Source organism: Ovis canadensis, chromosome 6 (assembly GCF_042477335.2).
Source record: "Ovis canadensis isolate MfBH-ARS-UI-01 breed Bighorn chromosome 6, ARS-UI_OviCan_v2, whole genome shotgun sequence".
Lineage (NCBI taxonomy): Eukaryota > Metazoa > Chordata > Mammalia > Artiodactyla > Bovidae > Ovis > Ovis canadensis.
The window spans coordinates 87,347,143-87,363,687 of NC_091250.1; the positions used below are offsets into that span (position 1 = coordinate 87,347,143).

The following is a 16,545-nucleotide window of genomic DNA, read 5'->3' on the forward strand; positions in this document are numbered from 1 at the left end:
ATTGAAAACGTGGTCCTGAGACTGACATCATCATCAGAGAGCTTGTTAAAATACAGAATCTTGAGACCAGCTCTAGTCCTAGTAAAGCAGAATCCACATTTTTAACAAGGTCCCTATGTGATTTGTATGACCATTTAAGTTTCAGACATAACAGGCTAAACGACAAGAGGTAATAGTTGACAGGATTCTAGGCCACAAGAATAGCAATATGCAAAGGCCCGGGCCTTTATGAGATGAGAGGGCATCATATTTGAGGACTTTTCTCTTTAGATAAAAATGTAGGTATATTACAACGGAAAGTTTTAATTACCACAGTATAAAGTGAGAGATAACAGGAGTAGTAAGGGGGTGAAGGCAAGTAAACTGAAGAACAGCCTTATTTTGAAGTTTCATATTCACACCAAAAGAATTAAAATTTACTGCTTTAAAACTCAATCATAAGCCTAAAATTTCTCTCTATATTCTATACAGTTTTTCTAAAGTAGAAGGCAGGTTTTACCCATAAAAGATAGTCATGAGTTAAATACTGAATAAACACCTTAATTCTAATATCCTTACAGTTTTGAGCCAAATGAAACTTTATTTAAAATTTAGAAAATAGTGTAAATTGATCTGTCACTCTGAACCAGAGAATATTAAAGAACATGAGATTCTAAAATACTCAATCACTGTTTTCAAATGTATATTCATGAAAGGAAGACAATAACTTGATAAATGATGCTGGGTTGCCTATGTGGTTGTGGCTGAAGAAGTGGAACTGTGCAGGGCTAAGAGTTCTTAAAAGATAGTGGGGGAGGATAATGGGGTAGGGGGAGGGGGGACAGTGGTTAAGAAAAATAAAAAGAACTAACTTCAGGATAAAATAGCGATTTTAAGTGTCTGGGTCAACATCAGCAAATACAAGACAAAATTACAGAATTTCAGAGTTAGAAGAGACTTTAAAGATCACCTAAGTACAGCCCTCTGGTCCAACAGACATACTTATCATCATGATAATAACAGAGGCTGGTTCTATCACTAGAACAGAAAGAACAGTCCCAAGGTAACAGAGCCAACCTAGGTGAACTAAAAAAGAACAGTTTCAGTTTAAAGTTAAAAGACCAGATTTGAGCCTTATATGAAACCAAGTATCCACCTGTTTAATTATGAGAAGACAGAATAGGGCAAACTAGAGGGAAAAAAAAGACTCAAAGAATAAGGACTTAAAGACTATACAGGAGGGACCATGCTGACTCTAAGGGAGGTGAATCCAAAATCTTTAGAAGACAGACTAATGCTTTCTTAAGCTATTTTATTATTGTTGGTTAAATTTTTCCAAACACTATTTGCTGTCCAACTAATTGAGCAACATAAAATTACATCTCTGACAGCTTAGCCCAAGATCTTTTCTCTACTTGTCCAGCCAAATGATAGGCATGCTATATTTAAGGGAAAGATAAGAGGAAAAAGTGAAGTAGGCCCAACTAAGTAAAGTAACTTTTAGAAGATTCCCCTTGATTAACAAAACAAAGTGGTAATGTGGGAGCAGCCACAGGTCTTGTGTTGGGACTATTCTAGGACCCACGTTTTCAGACTAAAAGACTAGGTATAGTTTACACATGCTCATGCTATGAATTCTAAGGACTCATTTTTAGAAGACATGTGAAGTTCCTACTCATAGCAAGGAATTTCTAATACAGATTAAATATTATTGTTAAAACTCTTGTCTCTTAAATATTGACTTTAATAATAGACCACTATGGTATGCAATAAAATGTCTTTAAAAGGAGAAGTTACAGTTGTTGGAACAAATTAAATTATATAAAGGATCAAGTTACAGCTAGGAATCGAATGTTCCTTTACATAAGCAACTTGAGCTCAAAGTCATTCAGTGATATGAATTCCCAGCTGAGTATGCACCACATTACTATTTTATCACAACAGAGGGCAGGATGGTATAAGTTTTTTATAAACAACATTTTAAAAACAACTTTTTGAAAAATTTATCAAATGGGGAGCTATTAATAACTAATAAACTGTATAAGCAATTCAAAGTTTGCCAATATGGAAGCAGGTATGTTTTAAATTCAGCACACAACATTACAGGTAACTAACAGAAAATCTCAGTACCCAGCAGTCCATCTTTGGAAAAGAATTCATATATACAATGCAACATTAAAATTCATTCTGCATTAAAAATAAATTATGCAGTATCTAATGATATGATACTACTTCTTCTCTGAATCCCATCTGCTCTCTTTCTCAAAGCTTTCCATTTCTACATCACTGATTTCTCCCTCCAAAACTGATCAAAATCTTAGTGTATTACCTTAAAGAAAAAACAAAACACAAAACTTCCTTGACCCACCAATCTCCTTCAGGTACCGTCCTCCTTTTCTGCTCCCTTTCACAGAAAAACATCTTGTCAATTGTGTACAGTTCGTATTTCAAGATCTTTCATTAATTCCCCTCTCTCATTTTAAAACTTAGTGTTGATTTTCACAAATGTATAACCGTTCAAAGTTTAAAGTGTCCAAAAAGTTTTACAAGACTTATTAAAAAACCAAAGTTCTCTGATCGCCATATTCTACCTTCAACCCCTTTTATCTCGTTAGCTCCTTCCTTTGGTAGTTAACTGCACATCTCTAATACCTCTTACAACTTCTTGATTCTTTCTGTTTTAGGTGGGGTGACTTACACAGTCCCAATTTATTCGAGTAGTTCCAATGTAATTATTAAAAGCACTTGCTTCTGCTCCAAAAAGTATCTTTAGCCCATCATCTACTGAATTCCACTATGAAAAATAATAATTTAGCACTGACTCTCCCCAACTCATTTTCCTAGGGAAGTGTCATTTCAAAGTACATTTCAAGATACAATCATTTCATTACCTTTTGTATTTCTGAGATCTTTGAACTGATTCTTCAGAAAACTGTAAGTTCAATATATTTTTCTGTATGGCTGACCATCAGTCTCAGAATTCTGTTTAAATAAGAAAAAAGTTTGTTAGATTTACTTAACTTGTATAGACATTTATCATAAGAGAGGTTTTAAAATAATTTTGAAACATAAAATTTAGAATTTTGTCACAAAATATATAAGAAACACTAAACACTAATAATTGTTTCTAAAAGAACTTTAAACACCTATGGACAGATCAACTAAACAGAAAATTAACAAAGAAACGCAAACTTTAAATGATACATTAGATCAGTTAGATCTAATTGATATCTACAGGACATTTCACCCCAAAACAATGAATTTCACCTTTTTTTCAAGTGCTCATGGAACCTTCTCCAGGATAGATCACATCCTGGGCCATAAATCTAAACTTGATAAATTCAAAAAAATCGAAATCATTCCAAGCATCTTTTCTGACCATAATGCATTAAGGTTAGATCTCAATTACAGGAGAAAAACTATTAAAAATTCCAACATATGGAGGTTGAACAACACACTTCTGAATAACCAACAAATCACAGAAGAAATCAAAAAAGAAATCAAAATATGCATAGAAACTAATGAAAATGAAAACACAACAACCCAAAACCTGTGGGACACTATAAAAGCAGTGCTAAGAGGAAAGTTCATAGCAATACAGGCATACCTCAAGAAACAAGAAAAAAGTCAAATAAACAACCTAACTCTACAACTAAAGCAACTAGAAAAGGAAGAGTTGGAGAACCCCAGAGTGAGTAGAAGGAAAGAAATCTTAAAAATTAGGGCAGAAATAAATGCAAAAGAAACAAAAGAGACCATAGCAAAAATCAACAAAGCCAAAAGCTGGTTCTTTGAAAGGATAAATAAAATTGACAAACCATTAGCCAGACTCATCAAGAAGCAAAGAGAGAAAAATCAAATCAATAAAATTAGAAATGAAAATGGAGAGATCACAACAGACAACACAGAAATACAAAGGATCATAAGAGACTACTATCAGCAGTTGTATGCCAATAAAATGGACAACGTGGAAGAAATGGACCAATTCTTAGAAAAGTACAATTTTCCAAAACTGAACCAGGAAGAAATAGAAAACCTTAACAGACCCATCACAAGCACGGAAATTGAAACTGTAATCAGAAATCTTCCAGCAAACAAAAGCCCAGGTCCAGACGGCTTCACAGCTGAATTCTACCAAAAATTTCGAGAAGAGCTAACACCTATCCTCCTCAAACTCTTCCAGAAAATTGCAGAGGAAGGTAAACTTCCAAACTCATTCTATGAGGCCACCATCACCCTAATACCAAAACCTGACAAAGATGTCACAAAAAAAGAAAACTACAGGCCAATATCACTGATGAACATAGATGCAAAAATCCTCAACAAAATTCTAGCAATCAGAATCCAACAACACATTAAAAAGATCATACACCATGACCAAGTGGGCTTTATCCCAGGGATGCAAGGATTCTTCAATATCCGCAAATCAATCAATGTAATTCACCACATTAACAAATTGAAAAATAAAAACCATATGATTATCTCAATAGATGCAGAGAAGGCCTTTGACAAAATTCAACATCCATTTATGATAAAAACTCTCCAGAAAGCAGGAATAGAAGGAACATACCTCAACATAATAAAAGCTATCTATGACAAACCCACAGCAAACATTATCCTCAATGGTGAAAAATTGAAAGCATTTCCCTTAAAGTCAGGAACAAGACAAGGGTGTCCACTTTCACCGCTACTATTCAACATAGTTCTGGAAGTTTTGGCCACAGCAATCAGAGCAGAAAAAGAAATAAAAGGAATCCAAATTGGAAAAGAAGAAGTAAAACTATCACTGTTTGCAGATGACATGATCCTCTACATGGAAAACCCTAAAGACTCCACCAGAAAATTACTAGAGATCATCAATGAATATAGTAAAGTTGCAGGATATAAAATCAACACACAGAAATCCCTTGCATTCCTATACACGAATAATGAGAAAGTAGAAAAAGAAATTAAGAAAACAATTCCATTTACCATTGCAACGAAAAGAATAAAATACTTAGGAATATATCTACCTAAAGAAACTAAAGACCTATATATAGAAAACTATAAAACACTGATGAAAGAAATCAAAGAGGACACTAATAGATGGAGAAATATACCATGTTCATGGATCGGAAGAATCAATATAGTGAAAATGAGTATACTACCCAAAGCAATTTACAAATTCAATGCAATCCCTGTCAAGCTACCAGCCACATTTTTCACAGAACTAGAACAAATAATTTCAAGATTTGTATGGAAATACAAAAAGCCTCGAATAGCCAAAGCAATCTTGAGAAAGAAGAATGGAACGGGAGGAATCAACTTGCCTGACTTCAGGCTCTACTACAAAGCCACAGTCATCAAGACAGTATGGTACTGGCACAAAGACAGACATATAGATCAATGGAACAAAATAGAAAGCCCAGAGATAAATCCACACACATATGGACACCTTATCTCTGACAAAGGAGGCAAGAATATACAATGGAGTAAAGACAATCTCTTTAACAAGTGGTGCTGGGAAAACTGGTCAACCACTTGTAAAAGAATGAAACTAGATCACTTTCTAACACCGTACACAAAAATAAACTCAAAATGGATTAAAGATCTAAATGTAAGATCAGAAACTATAAAACTCCTAGAGGAGAATATAGGCAAAACACTCTCAGAAATAAATCACAGCAGGATACTCTATGATCCACCTCCCAGAATTCTGGAAATAAAAGCAAAAATAAACAAATGGGATCTAATTAAAATTAAAAGCTTCTGCACAACAAAGGAAAATATAAGCAAGGTGAAAAGACAGCCTTCGGAATGGGAGAAAATAATAGCAAATGAAGCAACTGACAAACAACTAATCTCAAAAATATACAACCAACTTATGCAGCTCAACTCCAGAAAAATAAATGACCCAATCAAAAAATGGGCCAAAGAACTAAATAGACATTTCTCCAAAGACATACGGATGGCTAACAAACACATGAAAAGATGCTCAACATCACTCATTATTAGAGAAATGCAAATCAAAACCACAATGAGGTACCACTTCACACCAGTCAGAATGGCTGCGATCCAAAAATCTGCAAGCAATAAATGCTGGAGAGGGTGTGGAGAAAAGGGAACCCTCCTACACTGTTGGTGGGAATGCAAACTAGTACAGCCACTATGGAGAACAGTGAGGAGATTCCTTAAAACATTGCAAATAGAACTCCCTTATGACCCAGCAATCCCACTTCTGGGCATACACACCGAGGAAACCAGAATTGAAAGAGACACATGTACCCCAATGTTCATCGCAGCACTGTTTATAATAGCCAGGACATGGAAACAACCTAGATGTCCATCAGCAGATGAATGGATAAGAAAGCTGTGGTACATATACACAATGGAGTATTACTCAGCCGTTAAAAAGAATTCATTTGAATCAGTTCTGATGAGATGGATGAAACTGGAGCCAATTATACAGAGTGAAGTAAGCCAGAAAGAAAAACACCAATACAGTATACTAACACATATATATGGAATTTAGGAAGATGGCAATGACGACCCTGTATGCAAGTCAGGAAAAAAGACACAGATGGGTATAACGGACTTTTGGTCTCAGAGGGAGAGGGAGAGGGTGGGATGATTTGGGAGAATGGGAATTCTAACATGTATACTATCATGTAAGAAGTGAATCGCCAGTCCATGTCTGACGTAGGGTGCAGCATGCTTGGGGCTGGTACATGGGGATGACCCAGAGAGATGTTGTGGGGAGGGAGGTGGGAGGGGTGGTCATGTTTGGGAACGCATGTAAGAATTAAAGATTTTAAAATAAAAAAAAAAAAAAATAAAAGAACTTTAAAAACGTACAATCACTTTTAATTCTACTACAGAAGTTAAAAGACAAAAGTACAAAAATAAGTATAACTATAAAGTATGTTAATGAACATACATATGTATGTGCTCAACAAACACTCATATATGATGAATATAAACAGATGTAATTTGTAACAGAGATCAAGTGTGGTAGAGGGGAGAGAAGTAAAAAGAGTAGAGTTTTTCAAGTTATCAGCTTAAAATATACTATTAACATTATGGTAAGCACAAAGAAAACACCTATAGAGGATACCTAAAAAGGAAATGAGAAAAGAATCAAAGCAGAATCAAAAAATCAACCCCTATAAATTTTTTTTTTAATCAATGAAACACAAAGGAAGACCAGAGGAAAAAAAGTGGAAAAGGCTACAAGATGGACAAAAAATGAACAAAACAGTAACAGTCTTTCCCTATCAGTAATTATTTTAATTGCAAATAAACTGAAGTTGCCAATCAAAAGAGAAAGCAGGTAAATGGATAAAAATACAAGATCCAACTATATGCTATCTATGAGAGACACTTTAGATTTAAGCATACACAGACAGAAAGTAAAAGACTGAAAAAAGATATTCCACACATACAGTAACCAAGAAAGCAAGAAGAGTTGTACTTATATCAGACAAAACAGACTTTAAGTAAATAACTGCCACAAGAGATTAAAAAGACATTATATAAAAATAAAAGCATCAAATTTATCAGGAAGATAAAACAAATACAGGTACAATTACACTCATTTCACATGCTAGCAAGGTAATGCTCAAAATCCTTCAAGCTAGGCTTCAACAGCACATGAACTGAGAATTTCCAGATGTACAAGCTGGATTTACAGCTTGTAAATGGCCAACATCCACTGGATCATAAAAAAAAGTAAAAGAATTTCAGAAAAACACCTATATCTGCTTAACTGACTATACTTAAAACCTTCGACTGTGTGGATCACAACAAACAGTGCAAAATTCTTAAAGAGATGACAGTACCAGACCACCTTAATTGCCTCCAGAGAAATCTGTACGCAGGTCCAGAAGCAACAGATAAAACTGGACATGGAACAATGGACTGGTTCCAAATTGGGAAAGGAGTTATGTCAAGGCTGTATATTGTCACCCTGATTATTTATATAACTTCTATGCAGAGTACCTCATGTGAAATGCTAGGCTGGATAAAGCACAAGCTGGAATCAAGATTGCCAGGAAACATATCAACAACCTCAGATATGCAGATGATACCATCCTAATGGCAGAAAGTGAAGAGGAACCAAAGAGCCTCTTGATGAATGTGAAAGAGGAGAGTGAAAAAAACTGGCTTAAAACTCAATATTCAAAAAACTAAGGTCATGGCATCCGGTCCCATCACTTCATGGCAAATAGATGGGGAAACAATGGAAACAGTGGCAGATTTTATTTTGGGGGGCTCCAAAAATCACTGTAGATGGTGACTGCAGCCATGAAATTAAAAGATACTTGCTCCTTGGAAGAAAAGCAATGAGCAACCTAGACAGCATATTAAAAAGGAGACACATCATTTTGCCAACAAAGGTCCATATAGTCAAAGCTATGGTTTTCCCAGTAGTCATATACAGATATGAGTGCTGGATCATAAAGAACGCTGAGCACCGAAGCATTGATGCTTTCAAACTGTGGTGCTGGAGAAGACTCTTGGGAGTCCCTTGGACTGCAAGGAGATCAAACCAGTCACTTTAAAAGGAAATCAACCCTGAATATTCATTACTGATACTGAAGCTAAAGCTCCAATAGTTTGGCTACCTGATGCGAAGAGCCAACTCACTGGAAAAAACCCTGATGCTGTGAAAGACTGAAGGCAGGAGAAGGGGACAACAGAGGATGAGACGGTTGAATAGCATCACTGATTCAATGGACAGGAGTTTGAGCAAACTCCAGAAAATAGTGAAAGACTGGGAAGCCTGGCATGCTGCGGTCCATGGGGTCACAAAGAGTTGGACACAACTTAGCAACTTTACAACAACAAAAACTCAATAATCACTGTGAATAATTGAATTAACCAAGACCAACCCAACTGTGCCAAAGTTAATGCAAAACTTTACAGTTATAGCTTGCATCTGACCTATGCAATGTCCATTTTACATAATTTTTTAAAAACCAAGAAAATGCTATATATGTAATATGACAGCAAAACATTGGGAAATTTATGACAGCAGAAAAAGGGGGTATTTTTGAGCACAAAAAGAGACTGTCTTTTTATGGCAACAACAAAAGACAGACATCCCTGGAGACTCAAATAAATATAAAAGGTCTGAATCAGAAACACCAGAGCAATAGAACTGAATTCCTAACATGTGCATGAAGCCAATTCAGAAGCCAGTTCCTAGTGTCCTATTTGGTTTTAAGCATTTTGGGATAGAGTCAGTCATAATTAAAGCACCTAATAAACCCAGCATACTGGAGGAGTGAAAGTAGACGTTAAGACCATGAGTTTAGAGTCAGAGAGGCGTGGATGAAAATCTTTGGCACAATTAACATAATTATCCTAAGCCTCAGAATTCTTACCTAAGGCAGCTGTTGTGAAGTCTAAAGGATATGTAGGGATACCAATTATTAACAAAATAAACACAAACAGAAACTCTCCCTTTAAAGGCAAAATAAAAGGCTTAAACATATGCAGCATGACAAACAGTATTTTTTACCATATTAAGTATCCCTAAAAGTTATTCAAAAGAGTTTAAAACATAACAAAACTAACAACAACAAAAAGTAAGACTAAATAAGCAGCCATGAAGAAAACAAACAGCTAATAAATGTAAAAATTATTCCTGGCAAGGAGCTTTCTCTGGTAGCTCAGCTGGTAAAGAATCTGCATGCAATACAGGAGACCTCAGTTCTATCCTTGGCTTGGGAAGATCCCGTGGAAAACAGAACAGCTACTCACTCCAGTATTCTGGCCTGGAGAATCCCACAGACTGTATAGTCCACGGGGTCGGGAAAAAGTTGACACAACTGAGCGACTTTCACTTTCTTTCAAGAGAAATCAAAGAAGTGAAGTAAAAACATATTATAGTTTAATATTAGTGATTCCTTAAAAATTTAACTTCATACAATTATCATTCAGCAAATATTTACTGAGTGCTAACACAAGTGTCCAGTAGTATACTGACTGTAGTTTTGAAATGGCGAAATAGACACAGCCACTGCATTTGAGGTGCTTCCCAGAGAAGGCACAAAATGCTCTCTGAACACTCTGGGAGTGACACAGAAGTTAAGGAAGTCTTCTAAAGAACTGACACATAAACTGAGATCTTAAGAATAAAATAAGACTTCACTAAGCAAACAGCGATGGAGAAGGAAATGGCAACCCACTCCAGTATTCTTGCCTAGAGAATCCCAGGGATGGGGGAGCCTGGTGGGCTACCGTCTATGGGGTTGCACAGGGTCGGACATGACTGAAGCGACTTAGCAGCAGCAAGCAAAGAGAGAAATTCCATAAATGTCAAGAGAAAATTGACACAAAGGTCTGGAGACGTGAGAAGGAACTGTGATTTTAGAATACTACCAAGTACCTTAGTGTTGACTGGAGCAAAAACCCAGGACCAGGGGTAACAGAGGTGGCAGTAAGAGATGATAATGATGATCCACGTGGATCATGAAGGTAACTCCTGACCCCATTCTCCCCAATTAAGACACTGTAAAGTTTTAAGCAGGAAACTGACAATAGACACTTGTTCTTTTGAGCCATCATCTGGTTACAACACAGAAAACAGAATATAAGGAGCCAGGACTAGAATTAGAATGGTAGAAGTATAGTATTCTAACAGTTTAGGTAAAGCAATATAGAAGTAGCTGCTGCTGCTGCTAAGTTGTTTCAGTCGTGTCTGACTCCTAGTGACCCCATGGACTGCAGCCTACCAGGCTCCTCCGTCCAAGGGATTTGCCAGGCAAGAGTACTGGAGTGGGGTGCCACTGCCTTCTCCATATAGAAGCAGAGTTCATTTTAAAAATGAGAATTTTAATAGATACTGAGATGACTAGGCAGAATTTGGTGACTGATTAAGAAAAGCTGGGGGCAGGAAGAAATCAGAGTACCACTCAAATTTTGGCTTGGACACATCTGTGGGGTGGATAGGTAATACTGGAGGAGTAAATTGGAGAAAAGAGGGAGGGAATGATGTTGAAAGCACTGGCTAACATTTATTGAACATTTACTATGTGCCAGGCATTCTTCAAAGTTTTCTCATTTAAGACTCAACAATCACATGAAGTAGGCTCTATTATTATCTCCATTTTACAGATGCGGAAACTGACACACAAAGAGAATATGCAAGCTAGCTGGCCAAGATGAGCAGTAAGGCTAAGATATAAAACCCAATCATTTAGCTAGAACTGTGCTCTTAATCAGGCTTCCCTGGTAGCTCAGCTGGTAAAGAATCCACCTGCAATCCAGGAGACCCTGGTTCAATTCCTGGTCAGGAAGATCCCCTGCAGAAGGGATAAGCTATCCACTGCAGTATTCTTGGGCTTCCCTGGTAGCTCAGATGGTAAAGAATCCATCCGCAATGCGAAAGACCTGGGTTCAGTTCCTGGGTTGGGAAGATCCCCTAGAGGAGGGCATGCCAACCCACCAGTATTCCTGCCTGGAGAATTGCCATGGACAAAGAAGCCTGGCGGGTTACAGTCCATGAGGTCACAAAGAACCAGACACGACTGAGTGACTAAGCACAGCACACAGCAGCATGCTCTTAATCACTGTGAAACAAACACCTCACAAATACTTCTAATGATGGATACAGTTTTAGACATGTTATGCTTAAGATATCTATGGGACATGTAAGAGGAAAAATGTCGAGCTGCTGCTGCTGCTGCTAAGTTGCTTCAGTCGTGTCTGACTCTGTGTGACCTCATAGACGGCAGCCCACCAGGCTGCTCCATCCCTGGGCTTCTCCAGGCAAGAACACTGGAGTAGGTTGCCATTTCCTTCTCCAATGCATGCATGCATGCTAAGTTGCTTCAGTCATGCAGGCAGCTGGAAACATGGGTGTGGCTTTCAGGAAAGAACTGGGTGAAGATGTAAAGTGAGAGCCATCAAAGTAAATATGCACATTAAAGATAATGATTAAATGGATTTCTCTAGGGGAAAAAAAAAAACACATACAAAAGGAGAAAAAAGGCTAAGGCTCAAGGCTAAGGCTCAAATCTGATGAAAAAAGTAACATTTTGGAGGCAAGCAAAAGAGCTGCCAATAAAATGGGGATAAGGCAGAGCAAAAAAATGTAAAAGAAATGGGCTTCGGAAACAGTTCCTGAATGTGAATTATGGCTCATGGAGATAACATAAGTACCTAGCCCATAAAATTGTTCTGAGGATCAGCTATGTTACATGTTTGAAAAAGTATGTAGAAAACCCAACAAATGAGTGATAAATTTTAAGTATAATTAGTGTTAATAATACCATCAACTAGATGGAAAAAGACCAATCAAAGATAAAGAAGAAAGCCATGAAGGACTATCTGTCACTAAAATTAGAAGAAAAGAGTACTTCAAGAAGTTGACAATGTCAACACTGCACCGAGGACATGAAAATGACTCTCAAGTGTCTATTACATTTACTAATAGTCTGAGAAGTTTGTGCCAGAGAAATGAAATAGACACTGAACAATGCTTTAAGAGAGTAAATGAGGACTGCCTTTCTTAAAAAAAAGTTTGGTGAGAAGTGTCAATAACTCGAAACGCCTAAGTCCTTTGACCTAGTGATCTCATTTTGGGGGGAAAAAAAAGGAAATAATCAGAGATGTATCCAAAGTTTGACAGTGAATGCATTATTATTTAAAACAGTAAAGCTAGAAAGATTTAAACATCCAACAGCAGTAACAGTGACATTAAAATATATTGAACATAAATCCAAAATACGTCAAAGTATCAACTTGTTATCTGAGTAATTAGCTTATGGATTTTTTCCATTTTTACTTTTTCTTTAGCACTTTCTAAAATTTTTCTAAGAACATGTGTTATTTTATAACAAGGAAACCTTAACTGCTGCCTTTTTCTTGTTTCCTTTCAACTGTCCAACATTAGAGACTGGGCTGAGGGGGAAAAAAAATGAGTAACAAAGTGACATGCTACTATTACCAAACAAGTAAAAGAGACTATCTTCCTATGTACTTGTTCCTGTAACTTAAAGAAGGAGCATTTTATTTCATCTAATTATTAATATTAAATTACTAATTTAAAAGGTTTAACTCAAGAACCTCGGTTTAAAAAATGGAAACTACAGTAAATCCTTTTCTAACCTAATAACCTATTGACCCACTGACCTACTTTGGAATTTAGGTTAGTTAAATCTGATATCACAGACCTTTCTGGGACTGAGGGATCTATTGATATAAACATTAATTAAAAGTAGTGCTGAAATTTAATTGATATAATACAAAACCAACCATCCTTAACTATGTTTATCATCATTTATGAAAAAGTCAAACTTGCTTCTGTAGATTATTGTTTGTATTATAGTTAAAAAGATAATTATTTCTAAGAGAACAATTTTAACTTGTAAAGAAAGGCTGAAATACTTTTTAAATTATTTAATGAATGAGTAAAGATGAAATTTAAGTTCTCAATTAAATAAAGTTCTCAATTTATTCAGTACTGAATGGGAACATTAGTCACTTCCACAATGGATATGAAACATTAGCATGATAAAAAATTCTTGATTCTACAGTAGCTTGTAACACCAATTTAAATCTAAAACAGACAGCAAAAACAAGAAACACATCCTAAATCAAAGTCTCACAATCCAGACCTCTTAGAACCAAAGAATATTCTGGTTCAAGACAAACATCAAATGCTAAAAAAATTCTACCCTGTCAATATCTAGATGTGAAGCATTTTTGAGGCCTTATTAAGTAAACAAAAACTGAAAGATTAATACAGCTCTCTTGGTAGCACACAAGACAACTGCATATTCAACAAATTTATTTCTTCAAATAATGTCTGAGTTCCCTTCTGGCTCCGTCAGTAAAAAATCTGCCTGCAATGTGGGAGACCTGGGTTCAATCCCTGGGTTGGGAAGATCCCCCGGAGAAGGGAAAGGCTACCCACACCAGTATTCTGGCCTGGAGAATCCCATAGACAATATGGAAAGTCCAAGGGGTTGCAAGCAGACACAACTGAGCGACTTTCACTTTCACTTTCCCTCTTCATGTGATGGACTGATCTGGTCCATAGAATACATGAGCACCTTAACCCTTTTTTGAGATGAAAGTGAGGGCTGAGACTGTCCTCAGCCTCAAATGAACCTCACAGAAGATCTGAAGTGCAGCAAGAGTTCAAGCCCAAGACTCAGCATCAACTACATACTGAACCAGGTACCACACCCTAAAGCTGGATACCATCCTGCACCGAGCCCTACATTAGCATTCACAGGAAGAAAGAGGGGACCTTGTGGTAGGCAGAATGAGGTCCCACTAAAAGGACCACGCCCTAATTCCTGAAATCGGGACTACGTAGATGCAATAAAGTTAAAGATTTTGAGATGAGTAGTTAGTTTATGCCAGATTATCTGGGTGATCCAACGTAATCACACAAGTCTTTAAAAGCAGAGGACCTTTCCTGTTCATGGTCAGAGCAATATGAGACAAAAGAGAAGCAGACAATGTGGCTGGTTTTGAAGGTGAAAGAAGACAGCCACAAGTCAAGGAATATAGGCAGCTTCTGGAAGCTTGAACATACAAGGAAACATTCTCTCTCCTCTGAGGCTCCCAGAAAGAATGCAGCCCTACTAACACCTCTTGCCTTTAGCCCTGTGAGACCCTTATGAAACTTTTGAGCTGCAGGACTGTAAGATAGTAATAATAAATTTGTTCTGTTTTAAACCATTAAGTTTGCAGTACTTTCTAAGTTTGTCATTCTATGGCAGTAATAGAAACTTGATACAGGTCCAAAATCTCTGGCTGCTCTTGAGAAATCTGCCTTTCCCAAACCCTTTCTCCCTCCATAGTCACAATAATCTACCTAGGAAACCACAGGGACTAATCCCAATTATGCCCTACTTTCCTTCATATCAGTCACCAGGAGAGGATCAAGACTCAGGTCACCCCACACCACCTAGACTTTTGTTCCTACACACTCTGTATATACCCACGTTGATACCGTCCACCTTTCCCAATTTTCAAAATCCTTTGATTGTGTCCTATAGACACATTATCATTAGCAAAACATCCTATTTCCTCAATATTGTTTTTGCACACTCTCTTCCCATTTCCTGCCCCAACAGATCTCTCTTCGCCAGGAGTTCTGCTCTCGCTCAAGGCCTTACCATTTACCACTGGGCGGAACTCAAGGTGTCAGCTAGGCTGCATTTCTTTCTGGAAATTTGAACAAGAAAATCTGTTTCCTAGTCTTTACAAGCTTTTAAAGGTGGCCTGCAATCTTTGGCTCAGGGATCCCCTCCTCAATGATCAAAGCCAGGAGCAGGTCATATCCTTCTCAGGTTGTCATCTCTTTTGCTTCCCTCTTACCTTATCAAGACACTTGTAATTACACTGGGCCCACCCAGGTAATCCAAGATAATGATCCCATTATAAGGTCAGCTGATTAGCAACCTTTACTCCTCTTTGTCATCAAACCTAACAGTTCGTTTCTGGGAACTTAGGACATGGACATCATTGAAGGACCATTATTCTGCCTACCACATACTATGACCCAAGAAAACTCTCTGGTGAACACAAAATATCTTCTGGGGATAAACATTAAATAATCTGATCCATCAATAGATAAGACTGTATCACCATTCAGAACTTTGTAACTATGTGAACTCTTTTCCTTTTGTCTTTCTTGAAGGGAACTGAAAAATACTATAGATGAGAATGCCAGTTGCATGAGCTGAAATGCAACAGAATGTCTAACTTTATTGCTACATGCAACAGGCTCAAGGCATGCTTTTCTCAATGGCCAAAGTCTTAGCTTAATATCCAAGTGAATATGACAGCAGATTTCCCTTTTGGACAATTATTTAATGGGCTACAATTATTTAATGCCATATAAAATGGCATAATCTGTAAGTGCCAGGAAGCATTTAACAGGAGGCTTCCTGTGTACTGTTTTAGATCTGTCAGGAATTCTCTGCTCCTTATTAATTCCTGAATACTTGGGAATTAAGAGAGGCAAGCCTTTCCCAGGGGCTGAAGAATCCAGGTATTTCCTTCATTAGTTTTTCTATACAGTGATTAAGTACCCTCTTCCTTCTTGTGAACCATATGGTAAAAGTGACTGTTTACAACTCTCTCTCTCTTTAATATGGATCGCCTATGTTTTGTGTAAGTCTGGAATTTTAATCTTTATCTTTGCTGAGAATAACTACCTTGTAAGACAGTATATATGCCCACACCATGTTGATTAAAACACCTTTGCTCCATCAGAGCTCTGGTCCCCGTGTCCCTCTTTCTCTTTCTCTCTCAGGCTATTTCTTTGGAGTGCAGAGGCTCTCTGAGTTCACTTTCCTGCCTGGGCTTCTAAGACCCTCTCGAGAAGGCGCTCTGCGCCTTCACCCGATCTAGAGAGCACCTGAGGCCTCCCGTGAACAAAGCAAGCCTCGTGTCAGGGGCTTTATTGGCTTTCTGCGTAAACCAAGGAATATCAGCCTCTTTCTCTCCTTTACCTTCTTATCGTCGACTCCGGACCACCAGGTTACGGTCCATTAAAGGACCTCAACATGTAAGTATCAAACAGATGTCTAACAGGATTGATAGATCCCAGCCTTTCTG

The 16,545-nt window shown here is 37.3% G+C and overlaps 1 protein-coding gene across 10 annotated transcripts in view; it reads right to left on the reverse strand.

Annotated features, from left to right (window-relative positions):
- Positions 1–16,545, reverse strand: part of CLOCK (clock circadian regulator) — a 120,792-nt gene that overhangs the window by 58,431 nt on the left and 45,816 nt on the right. For all 10 annotated transcript variants that reach the window (XM_069594110.1, XM_069594105.1, XM_069594106.1 and 7 more), the window contains one exon: positions 2,871–2,961. The gene's annotated coding sequence lies outside the window, so the exon portion shown is untranslated. The remainder of the gene's footprint in view (positions 1–2,870; positions 2,962–16,545) is intronic.